This window comes from Physeter macrocephalus, chromosome 10 (genome assembly GCF_002837175.3).
Source record: "Physeter macrocephalus isolate SW-GA chromosome 10, ASM283717v5, whole genome shotgun sequence".
Taxonomy (NCBI): Eukaryota; Metazoa; Chordata; class Mammalia; order Artiodactyla; family Physeteridae; genus Physeter; species Physeter macrocephalus.
Window position 1 is genome coordinate 45,406,637 of NC_041223.1, and position 19,146 is coordinate 45,425,782.

The 19,146-nt window shown below is 34.6% G+C and overlaps 1 protein-coding gene across 2 annotated transcripts in view; it reads right to left on the reverse strand.

Moving 5' to 3' along the window:
• Window positions 1-19,146, reverse strand: part of NT5DC1 (5'-nucleotidase domain containing 1) — a 126,426-nt gene that overhangs the window by 80,389 nt on the left and 26,891 nt on the right. The window lies entirely within an intron of this gene.

Here is a 19,146-nt window from a genome sequence, read left to right on the forward strand (position 1 = left end):
GTCCTTCCATATCAGTACCTAACAAGGTGGCTCCATCTTTTCAATGACTACTTATTGCACAGATGTATGAAATTGTAGCTAGTCTTTATTAATGAATATTTGAGTAGCTTCCTTCTTTTGCTATTACAAACAAATGGTGTAACAAGTAACCTTATATATACATGTCCTCTGCACACATGCAATTATATCTGTAGGATAAATTCTTAGAGATGGAATTCTTGAGTGAAGGTCATGTGCATTTAAAAATTTTAAAGTATGTATTAATTTACACTTTGTGCAGCAGTTTCTATTTGCAACTTCTTGTTATGAATGAAACTGAACATCTTTGCACAAGTTTAAAGCCATTTATATTTCCTTTTCTGTTAACTGTTTATATCTTTTGCCCATTATTGAACTTATTTTTTAGTATGTTTTTAAAGAAACTTTTATATTTTAAGACTATTAGCACCTTGTCCATTACATGAGTTGGAAATTTTTCTCCTGGTTTGTCATTTGTCTTTAATTTTGCTGGTATTTTTCTTCACGTGCAGAATGTTTTTTAAATGTTATCAGATTCATAGATCTTTTCTTTTATGGCTACACTTAGAAAGGTTTTCTGACTCCAGGATTTAAAAATATACATATTGGTCTTACATTTTTTAATGGCAATTTAATGATTTCTTTTTAATGGTCAGACCTTTGATCTCTGGAATATATTTTGGTATTAGATATATCTAGAGGTAGGGCACAACTTTACTTTTCAGAAAGCTACCCATAGGTTAAACAGCATTTATAGAGTAAACCATTTTCCACTGATTTGAACTGCTTTGATCGTATACTAAATTTCCTAATTCTTTTGGGTCTATTTCTGGACTATCTATTCAGTTTTAATAATACTATTGATGCTTAAAAAAATATAGATCAGGAAGAATTTATAGTACACTAAAGCTTAAGAAATATGCTATGTTGTGTCATAATTACAGGAAACTATAAGATACAGATAGTATAAATATTCTTCTTAACCTTAATTTTTACTTGTTAATTCATTTATCTTTCTTCTCCCCCCGGCAATTCTTTCTTTCTTTAAGGAGAAAATTTCCAAGTGGCCATCTGAGAATGTTCCTGGCTTTAACCCAAAGGGATTTCTTTTCCCCATCTTGAGTGAAGCAACTCCAATTATTTACTTATGCCATATAGCTGCAGAGATATTCCCTTTCCTCCCTTTTTCTGAACTTGAAAGGTCAAAGTATGATCAAGTCCATTTAGGAAGCTATCTAGAATCACAGGATGATGCCACAAAATAAAAAATTTTTTCTACAGCCTGGATAACTTTTTATTTGCTTTGTTTCTTTTTAATCATATACTGGACTGGAATCTCAGAATATCAACACTGCTTTATCATACCTTAGGGACTCTCTCTGCCCCAAATTCTATCCACCCACACCCACCTCAACTTCTATCCACTACAAAGTATGAAGTTCTTCCTAATCAGCACTAACTATAACGATAACCAACAAGCTGGGCTGTGCAACATGTAGCTGGTACCTGGGCAGAGTTAGGAGGAGGAGGAGGGCTTCTTTCCACTTTTGTGCTGCTCTCCAGAAATAAGAGAAGACTTCTGCCTGGTACAGTGCTCTGTGAAAAGCCTAGATTGCGTACTAAATTAAGATAATTACCAAACACAAAATTCTGTGCAAGTGTTCACTGCTCTTAAATACTGCTGAATAAATGTTAAAAGAAGGTGAGAAGGTACCAAAAATTCTATTTGGTTGGTTTACAAATAGAATTTTCAACTCAGCCACATAACAACTACTGGTAAAAATGAAATCGTATTCTAAATAACAGAATGTTATTTAGAAAATAAAATATAAAGTGGAAAAAAAGGAAACAAAACCATTTTCATATTTTATTGGACGGAAGACACAAATTTGATTTTTAGACAGATCTCTGGCAATACCTAAGAGAAAGCTCTGAAACATTAAGAGTAGAAGAATGTATAAAATGGTAAATAAATAAATACTGGGTAAGAAATGAAGAGAAAATAGTAAGATGACAATGACAGGACTTGTAATAAAGTAACAAAGAACCCATTTTAATGTCTTAAATGAATGTGAAGCTTGTGGATTTATTCTCAAGCAATGATGTAACCAGTCTCCTTACTAAGAAATAATAAAGAACAGAGAAAACTGCATTTTGAAAATCAGCATTCCTTTTTAACCATCAATTTAATACTATTGTTTAATTTTTTTTAGAATCTCACAATGGAGAGTTATTGAACTCAGATCTTATGATGTAGAAAATCCAAATATTTTGTTGCCGACTCATTTCATCATATATCATCTTTCAAAACAAATTCATTTGGAGACATTTAATGGTAAGCAATTATCAGTATCCTTTGTATTATAACACACTTTGCAGAGGGAGGGGAAGATCCTAAAGAAGCTTCCAGTCTATTACAAAGCTTCAAACCCATAGGAAGCTTTTATGTCCTATTACTTTGCTCACATACTAGATTTAAAAGGCACTTCATTTCTCATGTGTCGATCTGATACAAGAATCAAACCTAAGAGTTCATTCACTCTGAGAATATTTCAACATCATACTCCAGCTGAATCCTTTTCCCTTAGATCACGTCCCCACTGCTGGCAACTAGCACATTTTAAAATAAATCCAGTTAACTTTCAACAGAGTCGTGCAGACAAGTTAATGCGGTCAGTCTAAGATCCCTGGGTTAAAAAAAGTCTCATTTTGAACTATATGCCGAAGAGAGGTCTTATTCTCCTATCATGCATATTTGTGGCTGGGATATGGTGAACTAGCTCAAAGTTGTCAGAGACAACTGCAATCACACCCAGTCCCTCTAAAGACTGTACTACTGCTGTGAAGTCTAAGAAATAGTCTGGTGTGTCCCAAAGTCTGGTGTGGATTAAAATTAGCTCTAAGAGTCCATTTACTAGCTTATTGGAAATCAATGTTAATTCAAATACACCCAAATATTTGAGTTCTAAACTTAGAATCCTATATTTAAAGTAATATAGAAAACTAGAAAAGACAAGTTCAACAAACATATTTAGCAGCTCAGTGTATGTGAATGGAAGTTGGTGTTCTGTAAGTTTACATTTTAACATTGTAACAAGAATAAATGTTCATTTTCATATTTTCTGTTATAAAAATGGATTCCAATTATATAAAACCCTAGAGGTTCAACAATGTTCAAATGCAGAATGGCCAATACCAGGAGTAAATTAGCTCTGGATATCCTCATCATTAAAAAAATCAACGACCATACTTATTTGGCAATGACTGTGAAAAATCAGAATGAAAAAGCTCCAATCTCTCTAAAATTTTCCCCAAGTTGTAAAAAAGGCTTAAGACATCCCATTCACACCTGCATTTTTATAAAGGGTTAAAAACTTCTTATTGTTATAGATTAAAATCTAGTAGAGAAAATACATCACAACCAAACACTGATATAAATTCAGCCATGCTGCAATTAATGACACAGTAATAATCCTTCTTGATTTGATTACAACAAAACAAATCATTATAGTTAATTTTTTAAGTAAATGACTTGCTTCCTTATAGGCTTATCCATAAAATGATCACTTGTCTTAGGAAAAAGGGCACACTCCCATTCCTTATCTACGGCTAACAAGGATAGTGTAACTTGTTGGCAGTTTTCATAGGGAGAAAAAAACTATAAGTAGTGGAATTAATTCATTCTAAACAAAAAAATCAGAAAAAATGTAGCAGAAAAATACAGCACTATTCCTTCTAATGTTATTTATGTTGGTGGAAATTCCTTTAATTATTATCTATGCCAGAGGCAAATTTAGTATAAGTATCAGGCATTTTTATATTACTCCTAAATATTATACAAAATAACAAAATCATGTCTCTGGGAATTTCACAGTAATAGCAAAATGTGTATGACAGAACCACAGCCTTCTTCCAAATAAGATAAAACCATAATATCTATGCTTTTATCTACCAATTTTCCCACCATAAAACATAAATAGAGAATAGTTAACCCGGGTTTTTTGAGGCATTTGCTTGATTTCCATGTATTCAGACTGACAATGTGTGAAGAGCTGAAGCATCTGGAACAAAGGCCTTTGAATGAGAAAATATCTCCTAGAGCTAGTAAATACAGAACCTTGCATCTTCAGCATCTGAAGAAGACAGGTGACAAGAAATGAAAAGAAACAAGAAAAGCAGTGCCAAATTATTTTTCAAGCTTTGAAGAACACTATACATTTATTTCACTGATTCCACTGCCATGAGTCTCTTTGCGTTATCATTCTATCAAGATGCCCAGATCGCTAAAGACAGTTCTTACTATAAGCACAAAACTTAGTTTTCACCACACACTATAGTCTCATTTTCCTGTACATGTTTGTTTTCAGATTCCAACAGATTTCAACAAAATTACTGGAAATAAGTTACAAGCTCATCGAACATGTTTTAAGAGTAAAAAATGAATTTGAGAGTGGAATTGGCATTGATGATATATAAAATCCTTAAATATAAAATATGAAACCTGAAACTAAGCAGGAGATACTTTTTCAGTAGAAAAATTAGGTTGTGGTTTTGATTTTTATGTTAGTAAATCTTTTTTTCAACTCAATGCAACCTCTACTACTTTTTCCTAAGAATTTTCCAGGTAATGATTTTTTTAGGTTAAAAAAAAGCAAAAATGATGTTTAATAAAACAGAGTTTGTGGTATTCTTGTCTTTTAAAATTAAATTGCTAAAATCAGTGCCCAAAATTCTAAAAAATAAAATGGAACACCTGTGAACTGTACTAACATTAGTTTCATACTTTGAATGGGTATCCATTTAGCCCCCTTAAAATGTTTTATAATTCTATTTGTACATGCATTACAAATCAGCTATGAAGTGAAAATAAGGTAACAAATATTTTTTTGATTTTTAATCCAAGTAACTTCAAAATTTTCCTGTAAAAGGAATTCCTCTTTATTTTTCTAGACTATAGATATACCACATTTACAGTATTTTTCTCAGAAAATCACTTACTAACACAATTAGGACCTGTATGAGGATTTTCGGTAATTAAATGCTGATCATAATCCTCAATCGGAAACATTTTCCTGTTGGAAATTCCGATAACACAAATGTGGAACTAGTTATTATTGCATGAAAATAACTTTTCCTTGAATTCAAATGTCAAATATAAACTTTTGTTAATGATTTATGTAGAACTTTTTCAAGTAAGCCTAGAATTTCAAATTCTGTAAAGAGAATGATCACCTATCTCTATTATAGAAAAGAAAGTCATCAAAAGAAAAATTTAGTGAAACCTTCTCTACCATCATTCAAAGAGGTGCCAGGTCTTTTCTTGAATATACAATGGCATAGAGTCCCACTGGAAAGTTGGGAAAAGAATAACAACAATAACTTACTGGATCTCAATGAGCTATTTTTTAAAATAGAGTTTTTCTTGGCTAGATAGCTGTAGACAGTATATAAGATGCCATATATCTGCAAAACACATAACTAATGAAAATCAATATTCAAAATATGCAAGGAATGTCAAAAAAAACCAATGACAACAACAGACAGCTCAATAAAATATGGGCAAAGATACAAACAGGCATATGCTCACCCTCATTAGAAATCAGGAACATGCAAATAAAAATCTAATGAGACAGCATTTTACAACTACTGATTGATAAACCTTAAAATTTAGATGACACCACGTAGTTGTAATTCTTATGCTCTGCTGGTAAAACATAAAATGACTTTAGCAAACAATCTGGCATTATCTAGTAAAACAGAAAATATGTATATTCAGTATTATGCTCCTAGTGTACTCCCTAGAAAAATTCTTTTGTGGGTAGCTAGGAAATATGTAAAAGAATGTTTAAAGCAGCATGATTTTTAACAGCAAGCAAATAAAAATAAGCTAAATATCCATCAGCAGGCGAACAAATAAATTCTGATATACCACGGGAAACTATATAGCAGTAGAACATAAACAACAGCCACACACATAATATAGACAAATCTCAAAAATTATAATGTTGCATCAGAACATCAAGTTGCAGAGGCTCAAACACAGTACAGTTCCTTTTAAACAGAATTTAAAAACATGCAATAAAAAAAGTTATTGTGGGCTATGTATGTGTGTGTTTTGGGGGGTGGGATGTGGGAGCCTATCCTTTATATGACGACAGAGGAATAATAGACACATAATTCAGCAGAGTTACTTACAGGGGGAACACAGGGAATAAGTCAGGGAGGTAGGCACAGGTGCTTCAAGAGTAGCGATAACGTAGGTTTCTTTAGGTGGGTGGTAGATACATATATGTTCACTTTGTTAATATTCTTTGCTTTTTGTATAAAAGAATTATATATACTATATATATATCAAAATTTTCCCAATTTTAAATATTAAAAAAAGGGGTCCTTGTTCTTGAAAACTGTGGAAAGCAATGATGTAAAGCAGAAAGGGGAGACAGGCATAATGTGGCCAGAAGAGCAAAAGAGTTGCTTCTACCTGAGAAAGTACAGCAGCCAAATGATGTAAAACTGCTACATTAGCATTTCAGCTAGCTTATAAGGGGTGGAACTTTAGCCTAAGTTGATTAAGTAACCATCAGAGGAAATTAAACAAAAGAGAAGTATTTAAAAATACATGATTGCATGCTCTTGTGGAAAATGCCAATGTAGCATCTGAACCTGGCGTCCAAACTCTCTGCTCTGCCACCTACTGGCTTATTGAACCTGTGCAATTCCTTTACCTGCTGGGCTTCAGTTTCCTTACGTTGGAAGAGAGACTGATAATATGTCACATGAGGTTCCGTGGGTCAAATGAGAAAAGCAAAGTACATGACACACGTAAGATACAAAACAAATTCAAGGCCAATCTGATGACAAAGTTGAATCAGATCTAATTAGAGTGTTGATCACGGAATGCTATTTAAAAAGGGACTGACAAACTCTAGGGCCTTACTAGGGACTCACAGACAGACAACATTTATACAAATGGCCCTTACCTTGAAGAAGATGATTTAATATATGTCTCTTAAGAAAAACAAAGTTAAATTCTTATTTCTCACTTTCCTCCCATGACAAGAAATATCTAAAGAACCACAGCTCATTAAAGTGCCCCACATATGCACTTTTCAGTTGAAAAATCAGATCCTAGGGCTTCCCTGGTGGCACAGTGGTTGAGAGTCTGCCTGTCGATGCAGGGCACACGGGCTTGTGCCCCGGTCCGGGAAGATCCCACATGCCGCGGAGCGGCTGGGCCCGTGAGCCATGGCCGCTGAGCCTGCGCGTCTGGAGCCTGTGCTCCGCAACGGGGAGAGGCCACAACAGTGAGAGGCCCGTGTACCGAAAAATAAAATAAAATAAAATAAAAAATCAGATCCTAGACTAAAGTGCTATGAAGTTAAATTTAAAAAGACATACGGGCTCTTTACTGTCATATGCAATGTTTTAAAAAATTATGATAAATTTATCAACACTGCAAGTCAAGTACATTTTAAAAGCAGTTCAACACTGTTATATTGTAGCACACAATATGCATTAAAATGTACAAGAATTTTGATGTATCAGTACTGAGAGTAAAATAAAGTCTAAGTATAGATGGCTCTCAAATACAATTATTTCTCAACATTACTGTGAAGTCAGCTTTTAAATGGTATTATCCAAAACATAATAATTGTATTACCCCAAATCTACATGAGTTTAATCAACATTTGTACCAGACAACAAAATTTTAAGTCTTTAAGTTAATCACTCACAAATTGTTACTAGTAGACTGAGCACTTTCCCCCCACCAAAAAAACATACAGTATTTCGTAAGGTTGGTTGTTTCCCACAGGCCACAAAACTCTTAACATTTCCCCCTTAAATTCTCCTACCAGAATTTTTGCCAAATAATTCTTTTCTCATTATACCTGTATTTTTTATAGTTGTGCTACATAAGCATACATCTATTTTTTGTAACTGTGCTATTTTATCTGTCATCTATGATCAATATGCCTTTTACTAAATTAATCTTTAAAAGCTTTTCTTGGTTACAATACACAAATCCTACTGGTTGCAAAGTTAAAAAGCAATTATAAACTAAATTTACCAATGTGAGAAAGAAAGGTTTATGGGGAAATCAAGCGAAAAGTAGAACTGGAGGCAAAACAGAAAATATCCCAATATCTACTCTTACTCTCTTAACATCATTGTTGTAGTCAAGTGCAATTCCCCGTCATTTTTACCTCAGGCTAAATAAAATATTTTATACAAATATGAAGATCAAAAAATGAAATTCTAAACGTATCCCATTAGAGTATGTAAATTAGTGTGCTTTGCAAAACCAAGCATAGATTCTAATGCTACTCCACCAGCCCCACTCAAAAATTATATCTAAATATTAAATACAAATAGTGAAACTGCTATGAACTCAAAATTAAGAAAAGGTGTTATATCAATGAAACTGTATACTGGAATACAACTTTCTATATACACAATAATGGACTTACCTAAATTTGAAGAAAAAAAGATTATTTGATAAGCATGTTAGTCCCAGTTCAAAATAGGGTAATACTAAATTTAAAATGTATTTTAAGGTTTCTGGCGCCAATACAATCACATGACACTTGAGTTCTTTATGTTGTATTTGACAACTCAAAAATAATTTTTCCATATGAAGGTCAGGAGTGAACTAAAGACAGGGCTTCGGTTAAGCTTTAGCTCAGAGTTGAGTTATTCTGAGCATACTAAATCTAAAGAAATAACAGCATTTGAAGAAGTAGGTCAACGGTCACCTAGGATATATCAACAAGAGAATTCAAATAGTAAGTCAATTCATAAAGAGCTCTCTGCCTTTTCTTTTAAAAACCATCAAACTCTCTGAAGTTGAGAATCCCACACTAAGGTTTCCCCATTTAGGGATCTCTTTTTACAGAACAAAAAGCCCTCATAACTTTTACTACAGCTTATCCATTGTTAGGATTAAAATATTAGTAATAATTCAAACATCTCCCAAAACATTGAGAATTTTTTAGTAATGTCACCCTGCCTTTCAACCATTATAAAAGACCATGATGGGCTAAAAATAACCATATTAGACACTTCTTCAGGATAAAAGCAAACATATTAACATTAGCACTATTTGCTTTTTAATTAGCTTCTTTTTTAATTAGCAAATTCTAAACTAACCAATTCTAGAACTGAAACAACATGCTCTTTCAATGGCAAAGAATGAAAACAGTTTCCTTAAATTTGAGAAGCTGATCTGGAAAGCAAGCATAATGGGATTACACTGTCATACAAATTCTTGACAAAGAAGAGCCAACACAGTAGTTCTGAATTAAACAGTGCTATACTTAAAATTATACTGAGTCCCTTGTAAATCCTTAAGAAATACATCCACAGACAATAATAACTTTACCATCAACTACTGTGTGATCTTGGCTAGGATGCTTAACCTCTCTGGGCCTCAATTCTTCATGTCTAAATATGGGGATAATAACAGTACCTACTTCATGGGGCTGCTACAAAGAGTAAATGAGATAAATAATGCAAAGTTCTTAGAACTGTATCTAGCACATGATAAAAGCTTAATATATGTTAGCTATTCAGGTGGACACTTTCTAACAGATTTCAAAATTCTAAAAGACACTTGATCCTGCATACAAATTTTAGGAACAGTAAATAAGAGTATTTGTAAAAACATGACCAGGGATGAGCGTAGAGCTAAAGCAGTGCCTGAAGCATAGCTAAAAAATATCTTTCAACTGAATTAAAGTATAATGAAGCTAGAGTAAATATTAAGTATAACTTGTAGAAAATATGTTTGGTAATATAAGTTATATTACCAAAATTATATTACATTGTTCATTAAATAATGGAGTGATACATTACTTATGGGTTTTTTTGGTTTTTTTTTTTTTGCAGTACGCGGGCCTCTCACTGCTGTGGCCTCTCCCTTTGCGGAGCACAGGCTCCGGACGCGCAGGCTCAGCGGCCGTGGCTCACGGGCCCAGCCGCTCCGCGGCATGTGGGATCTTCCCGGACTGGGGAACGAACCCGCATCCCCTGCATCGGCAGGCGGACTCTCAACCACTGCACCACCAGGGAAGCCCCATTACTTATGGTTTTAATGGAAAAAAGTGAATTCTGCTCAAACATACCTTTGCTAAATACAGGTGTGTGTGTGCATGTATGTGTGTGTGTTATTGTTACTCAGAGGACTTAATTAGAGTCATAAAAAATGGGTTTATGTCTGCTTCAGACAAAATTTAAATATCAGTTTCTGGTACTTACTAAGATTAGCATTTCTTGCAGCTCACATATTCATTTTTTTGTGATACTGAATGTGATTCTCAAAGTTTTCATCTTATAAACTCTAATGCTCTAAAATATCTATCCAGTGCCCACCTTCCAAATAATAACTTATTTTCCCTTTAAAGGTCACATATTTCCATTCAGGAGAGAAGATGCTAACAGGCAGTTTGGGCAGGGAAAGAATTAATAAATGCTGTCAGTAGTCTATGAGCCCATTTGTATTTCCTGGCATATGTGTTTAACACATTGAGGATTTGAATGAATTGATTTATCAACAAGTAAATGAGGTACGGATGGGTGAAGAAATTTGGAAAATGAAGCACAGGCTTGTCTAAAAAGTTATTCGTTGCTCTAAAACGGTACAGTTCAAGTTTCTGAGACATTTAAAGAAATCCCTTTAAATTCTCGAGAGTATGGGCTCCTCTTCTTTTTCTTTCTCTCTCCATTCAGACCCTCTCCTGACCCATCCACTTAACTCTACACCTCCAACCACGGCTACCTTGAGAAACACCGTCTTTGGAAAATCTTACTCTGAAATTCTAACTCGATTACCAACAGGACACTGGAAGGTACACAGTCACTAGAACAGGAGTCACAGTCTCTTTTGTGAAATGGCTTTGGGAAGCAGTTGTTGATGTTGTGACTTCTGCAAGAATTCCGAGTTATTTTAAGGTAAGACACAGACTGAAAAGACCCCAATTCAAACCACCAGTGTGCAAAAGGACCCACCCGAGTGCCCACAAGTGTGAGGCAAAATGCCCACACTCAATAAATATTGAAACCTGGTCTCCTAAAGCTCTTAATTCGTTCATTCAGTAAATATTTACAAGGTCCATCCATGCTTTGTACTAGGCACTACCTGTACAGAGTGGAGTTTCAGTGGTAAATAACCAACAGTCCTTGAATTATATTCAGGAACAATTAAAAAGTGTGATAACAGGACACCACTGATGATTTGAAAGACGGTTTCATGCCAGAATCCACGACTTCTACATTGTGAAGAAGCCAGAGTGTTTGGTATCTGTCTCTTCCATTTCACTAAGATCACCAGTAGCAGGTTAGCAGAGTCTAACCCAGCAAATGGCACACAGTAGAGACTCAAAGTTCGGCAAACATTTGGGAAGACTGGCACTATACAGAGATTCAAGTATAACGTCAGAGGTGTTTACTTCTTCAACATCATGGTGGTCATCACCTTCACGCACGTTTACTGAGCATTCCCCAACACTGTTCTACCACTTCACATATATCTTATTTCATCTTCCAAGGTTCCCAACAGATAAAAATAAGAGAAAAAAGGACAGGACTATAGCATGTCTACATTTCAGCCTTACTGGTATCAGAAGTGGCAAGATTTATTTTGACATAGGTGATTAAAGATAATTGATAGAAGCTTAGCACTACACAGATCATTTTGGGGGAAAATACCACTATTAATAGTTATTATACCTCCGTGGTGCATAAATTTTATTTTCTATTTCCTACATTTTCTCTAAATAGTATTTACTTTAAAAATCTGAAAGCAAGTAAGCGGACTTTAGGGATTTTACTAATGAGGAAACCAGGTGTAAGAAGGCAGGAGCCAGAGATGGCAGGAAGAGTAACCCTTTAGCACTGGTCCACAGTCAGGGCAGAGGTCTGCCGGCCAGGTAACAAAGTTGATTGATTAAAGGTAAGTAGACTGGGGCCCAGCATTACTTAAACTAAAAACTCCAGGATGTATTTTAACTGTTAATATGAGTAAATTACACAGCTACAGGGCATCAGTCTTGAAGGAAGGTTTCTTGGTGGTCTGGTTGCCACCCACAGAAACTGTGCTTCATACCATCTAGGTAGGTAGTGATCGTGGAGTTTTTCTATGTATTATAATAAGCAGGGGGGCAAAGAGATTTAAATAAAAAGCATCACCCCATGACTACTCCAATTAATACTTTAATTCTCTAATTTCTCCTTCCAACTTAGCAGACTGCACATGAAAAGCTGAACTTGTTAATAAAGTAGGAATATGTTTGAACGGCCGAGACTCTGCTGGGTGGCCAAGATCCTGGAAGACCTTAGGTCAAAGAGCCAAGAAGCTCTATATTTTTAACTTGGCAGGTTACTATGGAAAGACGGTGATGTCATTAGGCACCTGAAGCACAAAACTATGAATCCTTTAAGTAATGTGGCAATTTATTGTGCAACAGAAAATAGAATATAAAGCTCTTGTTTGAACTTTCTAAATGACTGTTTTTCTTGACCTGGCCTGAAGTTTCGGGGGTTTTCATCAACACCTGTTTTTTGCATGAATTTCTCCTTTCAAGCCCTCAGCAGGTATCTAACCACTAAACCACATTAGGTTATTTACACAAATAGATCATTTTTAGCTCTTGGGTTCTGTAATAGCACCTACGAATGTTCTTTTAAAACCTTTTCAAGAGGAATGAGGTGCAGCTAGGTGGTGGTGGAAGCTGTGGGCCTCCAAGTGCCCTAACTAAATTTCTAGGCACCTTCCTCATTTCCACTGCTAAAAGACTGAAGGATGATTGGAACAGCAAAGTCAGTATCCTGCTACGGTAAGGAGATGAACACATCAGCTTAGTCTGTGGAGTTTTCCCTCAATGGGCTCCCTCACCAATAGTTCTTTACTTCAGAAATTTAACTCAATTAAACATTAGGGAATGAGACATTCATAACAGAGGAACTAGTTTCCTCCTCTGAAGAATGAAATGATTGATCCAAATAACCTTTAATGTTCCTTAGAGCTCTGAGTCTGAAAGAAAAATAATTCTGAATCAATAGTTTACATAACTTAAGGGAAAATTTTAAATGTTAAAAAAACCCTCATGGGTAAACTAAAAAGACAAATGAGAAACTGGGAAAAACATGCAAACTATATCATAAAAAAGAGGTTTGTTTATAGGATACAGAACACTTCTAGGAGAAGTGGGCTAGAAATAAAGTCTTAACTATATGAAAAGATGCTCAACCACACGCTTAGTAAGAGGAATGAAAATTACAAGTAGACCAAGATTCCAATTTTCACTTCTAAAATGAGCAAAACTCTAAATGTTCATCAAAAATGAGCAAAAATCTGAAAATTCAACAAAATCTAAACAACACATCCTTTTGGCAAGGCTGCAGGGACAGGCACTCTCACACAGTGCTGAGGGAAATGCACAATGATACAACACCTATGAAGGGGGATTTAATAATATGTAACAAAATCATATATGTATTGACCTTTTGACTCATGAATCCCAGTTCCAAGAATCTCTCCCAAAGATTCAGGCAAATATATGTGTGTGTGTGTGTGTGTGTGTGTGTGTGTGTGTGTGTGTGGTTTGTGTGTGTCTACACATACATACACACAAAGTAGAAGTAACTATTAGCAAAAAAGAGGAAATAACACAGATGCCCATCAATAGGGAAATGATTTTAAATACTACAGTACATTCATGTAATAGAGTACTACGCAGCTGTAGAAAGGAATGCGGACCATCTTTCTGTAACGTTAGTCAATGATCTTCAAGATAAACTGTTACATAAAAAGAGGTTAAATAAAGTATATATATTAGGATGCGACTTATCAAAGAAATTGGAAGAGGATATGAATGAGTACTTATTTTTAAAAACAATTGAAAGATAAACCAAAAACTTTTTTTTTAAAAAAAGCTTACTTACAGAAGGAAGGTGAAACACAGGGTGGGTAACAGGTCAGTAATGGAGACCAGATTTCTCTGAATATTCCGTTTTGTAAATTTGACTTGGGAAATATGTAATGCATGTTGGAGCTGGCTTGTACTGGCTCTTGGTAAAGGTTCAGGTGTTTTGTGAGCTGGTTGTCTTTACCCTTGTAGCTTGCAATTGGCCATGGTGGGAGTATCTACACCATTGATTACAGCACACAGACCTCCCTAACCCCCAAGAAACATTTATCAGCACACTACAGGAACTTTAGGAAATTATCAAACAAAATTTAAAAAGAGCATTCCTAAAAATTGAAAGCAAAACAAAACAAACCTAACAGTGAATTGACTGTGTAGCATTACTACATTGAAATGAGCCATTTCAAGAGACCGTAAGGCACAGTGATTTGACTATACAGCTATAGTGGAAATACCAAAAGAATTAAAAAATAATCCTAAACCTTTTTCAATACTGTGGTGTGAATGTTGGTATTGTCATTCTAAAAAGTCAGAGTGTTAAGGAATAAAAAGCAAATAAATAACTACATTACTGTCATGAGAATGAGATTTTTAGTGTAGTACTAAGGAGCTAGAGATACAGGTTGGAGGTCATTAAGAAAACACCCTGTGGTACTCAATGTGAATTATGTATGTAATTATGTATTATGTATGTATTATGTAATGTATGTATGTATTATGTTATGTAATTTATGTATTATGTATAATGTATGTATTATGTAATTATGTATCAGTATGAAGTTATGATGTCTTACATTTAATTAACATTACATGAATGAATCCCCTAGCTCTCTCCACTGAAAATGCCCAGAAACAATCATCAAACCAGGAACAATGCACACCCTTAGGACCCAGGCACCCAGATTGTGGTCTCCAACTTCTATTTCCCACAAAAGGAACAAAGACTCCCCAATTACAGTTCTGGGTCAGGGAAAGTACAAAATATTGGAAGGAAAGAAGCTATAAAAGACTCCTCGATCATACCAAAAGGGTTCAGAAGCCAACATGAAGAGGTTCCTGCTGACCAAAGATGGAGGAAAAATCTGAGCAATAATAAGAATAACAACTGCCATGGACTGAAAAACATAAAATACATTTAAATCCATAAGTTTATAATGATATTCAAACACCTCACTGTGCCACCTCTGGAGAATGCTAGGAAATAAGCTTATTGTTTTATACACTGGTAAAGGTATCTATCCTGCTTTTTCTATACAAACTGTACTTCAGGGTAACCAAATTAGTTGGAGTATTTTTCTTTACAGAAGTATTCTAGCTAATAAGCAAAGGAGCAATGATAGAATTAGGTTACCTAGGTGAGGATCATTCCTAGTAATATCACAAAGAGAAACAACCAGCAATAAAAGGTCTCCTGATTGAAATACACCATACCACTGTCCATAAAGTATTCTTGGGCAAAAAGTATTTGTGTGTGTGTGTCTCAAACCTGAATCAGATTAAATCTCTAGATCTAACTACCAATTTACAGGAAAAACAGGATACAGAGAAGCATGTCAAGTGACAACAAAATCCACATTGTAGGAAACTGTACAGGAAAGATGACCCAGTTTCTCAACAAATAAGCTGTAAAGGGAGAAAAGAGACATGGATAAGAAACCTACATTAACAGGGACATATCAATTAGGGGAAATTCATGAATTTAAGTTGAACAAACAATAAACAATCATTAAAAAATATGAATATGTATTTATGCTACACATGTGCTTGTGTATCTCTACATATGTTTGTGAGTATATATATATGTGTGTGTATATACATGTGTGTATATATACTTACGTGTGTGTGTGTGTACACACATAATTGGGGAAACCTGAAGTGAACTAAAGCATCTGATAAAATTAAGAAATAACTAAGTTTTTAATGTATGATGAAGATACTATTTTAAAGAAAAAGAACTTATCTTCTGGAGAAATATACTGAAATTTCACAGGTGAATTGGTACAATATATGGAATTTAAAAATATGGGAAGTGATGAATGAAGAAGGTTTGAGTGACAGTGACTTGAGGTTAGTTTAAGTTGGGTAGTGGGCACAAAGGCATTCACTGTAACCATTCTCTCTACTTCTATGGATAAGACTAAATTTTTCTATAGTAAAGTTAAAAACCATATGAACAAAAACAAAAATTATGTATCTAATATTAACAAACTGGTAATAGAACACTGATAGCAGACTAAGACATTCCAACTTAGAAGTCCCTCATGATCACCTGAGAAGCTTTTTCTAAATATCATCTTTGAACCACCATGATCTTAATGAACCCCAAAGACAGAAGGAACTGTGTCATGTACCCCAGGACTGTGGAAAGAAGGTTGAGAACCACTGTTTAAACACTGTAAGTGGGGGGCGGCTGTACATCATTCGTCCAGTTTTTTATCTCCATGCCTGACATGTAGAAGGTACTCAAGAAATATTTGGTGAATTAATGATACCCTGGAAAGTGAAAATGAATATGTGAGCTTAACAGCAGCTAAATGCTAGATGTGCAAAAAACACTGATATTTGATATTAAAAAACCACTTAGGTTACTGAGCTTAAAGAGCATGACTTTCTGTTCTTTAAGTAGAATGGGTTTTCATCATAAAGCCACAGACTAGTCACTTCCAACAGCTACAAGTAAACTCTTAGAATAAAAATAGTTTTAAATACACAATTGGGTGGGGTGAGGCTAGCAAATATTCTGATTCTACAATCTGTTTTGGACAAGACAGCGTTTCTTATGTGACTAACAAAGCAAACAGTAGTCAGATTCCTTGTGCTGAAATAAGTACACTATTTGCAAAAAGGGTTGAGCATCCAAGGCTTATTCAATAAGACACCACATTTTCCAAAGTTAAATGGGAATATAGAGTGACAAATACCCATGTATATTTACATACCCCCAAAAGAAGGCATATGACCACTTGGTATGGATTTTGTCTCATAATTACTAAATGGAGCCAAGCCCACTCTCTCACCACAGGAAACAGCAAAATACCTCAAGCATAAGAATAATCTAATTTTAAAGCTGGGAGGAGTTTAGAAACCTAATACAAACTTTTCATTGTGTTGATGAAAAAACAGACACCTAGAGAGGTTAAGGTGAAAAGTTCTGGAAACAGAGTAGCCACAGAGGAACACTTGGTCTACACAGGTGCACAGAATGAAGGGCCAAGAATTAATCTTTGAACTTTCACATGAGTGATGTCTAACAGGGTACCAGTCTCGATTACAAACAAATAAGTGTATGCATGTGTCACCATATATACACACAAAAATACTAGAATATGCACTTCTAATAAATACTTTTAAAACAAATTCTACAGCCTAGTATTCAAGGGCATCCATAATGTTACCTCACCTACTTTTTCAAAATTTTTTCCAAATGAACCACAGTAGATGGAAGGCAGCCACTTCTCTCACTTATCTTTGTGGTCTCTTACAGATATAGCAGAGTAATAGTATAATTACAAAAACTATTGCACAGATCATTTTCAATGATGAAAGAATGATCAGAATATATAGAATGGATAAACAAGTTCCTACTGTATAGCACAGGGAGCCATATTCAATATCTTGTGATAAACCATAATGGAAAAGAATATAAAAAAAGAATGTATATATGTGTATAACTGAATCACTTTGCTGTACAGCAGAAATTAACACAACACTGGAAATCAACTATACTTCAATAAAAAAAAGAATGATTAGAAAATATAATCTTTCCAATTCTTCTGTAAATCTGAACTGATATAAAAGCCATATTTCATATATATCTGTGAATATTATATAGAGACATATAGGACATTGTAAATTTTTAAATATGGCAACCAATAAAAGGTTTAAAAGTGAGAGAAAAAAGGAAGGCAGTGAGATGAGTTATCCCTTACATTTCTACAAGGTACTATACAAGGCTTAGTTCAAAATATATACAGAAAATTATATGCAGGGGAGGAGGAAGGGAAGAAAAAGAACAAATATTTCACCTACTGGTCAAACATTCAATTATTTCAATTATTGATCAATCCTGAATCCATACCACTTTCATTCTGCAGAGATTTTTTAAAAAGATGTATCTATACCTATTATGGAATTTTCCTTCTCACCTACTTTACGTGTACAGTTGATGTGATTTAGCTCCAAAATGATGAAATTTAGTAAGAACCAGAATTTGGCCTCTCAACTTCCTGTTATTAGACTCTTCAGGATCCTGAAAACTGATTTAAAGAGTCTCCTAACATTGTTAAAGAGAATACTAACCACTGAAAATTACAATGATAACATTTACTTTCATCTTTGGGGGAAAAAACGTTTCTAATTGGGCTGATTCAAGATCCCTGAAGGAAATTGCAAGGTAAACCAATAATACTTTTAAAAAGCCAAAAGCAAAGTCTAAAGATTATTTTTCTTATGAAATGAATATAGCAACCTTACCTTATTTAAATGGACATGATATGACCTTATCAAGTTAAGGGTTTATGTAATCTCCACTACAACTCTAAAGTAAAACCCAAAATTAAGCAATAAAATCTGAAGCCATTTACTGAACACAGTATAGTGTTGTAAACAATGAATTTAAATCCTTCAGGGTGCAATACAGCAGCTTCTCACTAGCTATTTTACACATGGTAGTGTATATATGTCAATGCTACTCTCTCAATTCACCCGACCCTCCCCTTCCCCCTGTGTCTACAAGTCCACTCAGCTCGGTGCTCTGTGATGACCTAGAAGCGTGGGATGGGGGTCGGGGCGGGGAGGGAGGCTCAAGAGCGAGGGGATATATGTATACATGTAGCTGATTCACTTTGTTCTACAGCAGAAACTAACACAACATTGTAAAGCAATTATACTCCAAAAAAAAAAAAGTCACACACTCAGAATAATAAATAAATTCTTCCGGGTGATTATTGCTAACTCTACTATCAAATTCATGGATATCTTGCCTCTGTCTAAAAAATTTTAAATAGTATGCAAACACTGAAACATTTATATGCTAACATTTAAAATTTCTCTTATTAATGGCTGAGGACTTATATTAAAATTCTGAAATACAGGACCGCATATCTACATTTTCACCATTGTGTTTCTCTCAAGCCTAAAAACAAGAATTGGAGTAAGCTATTTTCATAAAAATTTAGGAACATTCACGGACACGTTAATGGCTTCA